General features: G+C 52.0%; 1 protein-coding gene across 1 annotated transcript in view; it reads left to right on the top strand.

The window, feature by feature from the left end:
- Window positions 1-32: 32 nt before the first annotated feature.
- Window positions 33-425, top strand: part of CRNKL1 (crooked neck pre-mRNA splicing factor 1) — an 11,738-nt gene continuing 11,345 nt past the window's right edge. Inside the window, exon 1 of the mRNA XM_010139508.1 lies at window positions 33-182. The gene's annotated coding sequence lies outside the window, so the exon portion shown is untranslated. The remainder of the gene's footprint in view (window positions 183-425) is intronic.

Here is a 425-nt window from a genome sequence, read left to right as displayed (position 1 = left end):
GGACCGAGTCGAGCCCCCGTGCGTTACAGGTGAAGAATAAAGCCCCCGCGGAAGTTCAGATCACAGCAGAACAGCTCCTGAGAGAGGCGAAGGAGAGAGAGCTCGAACTCCTCCCACCGCCCCCGCAGCAGAAGATCACCGATGTCGAGGAGCTGAACGACTATAAACTCCGGAAGAGGAAGGTGAGGGGGACAAAACCCCGAACGAGTCGTGATGTTCGTATAAAGCGCTCGTATAAAGTGCTGTGTTGTACCTTAAACAAGATGTAGTCCGTAGTGCTTGTAGGTTTTCCGGATGAACAGCAATTCTCAAGGTTTTAATAGAAAACGATACTTTAGTGCCAACGTTGTGCGTTAAACGTGATGTTTAACGCGGGGCTTGGCAGTGTGCAGTGTCTCGTGCGTGCCCGTGTTCAGAGCGTTGCA

The sequence above is a fragment of the Buceros rhinoceros genome, unplaced genomic scaffold, assembly GCF_000710305.1.
Source record: "Buceros rhinoceros silvestris isolate BGI_N320 unplaced genomic scaffold, ASM71030v1 scaffold30357, whole genome shotgun sequence".
NCBI lineage: Eukaryota > Metazoa > Chordata > Aves > Bucerotiformes > Bucerotidae > Buceros > Buceros rhinoceros.
Note: the sequence above shows the minus strand (reverse complement) of the source record. Positions and strands in the feature narration are given on the sequence as shown.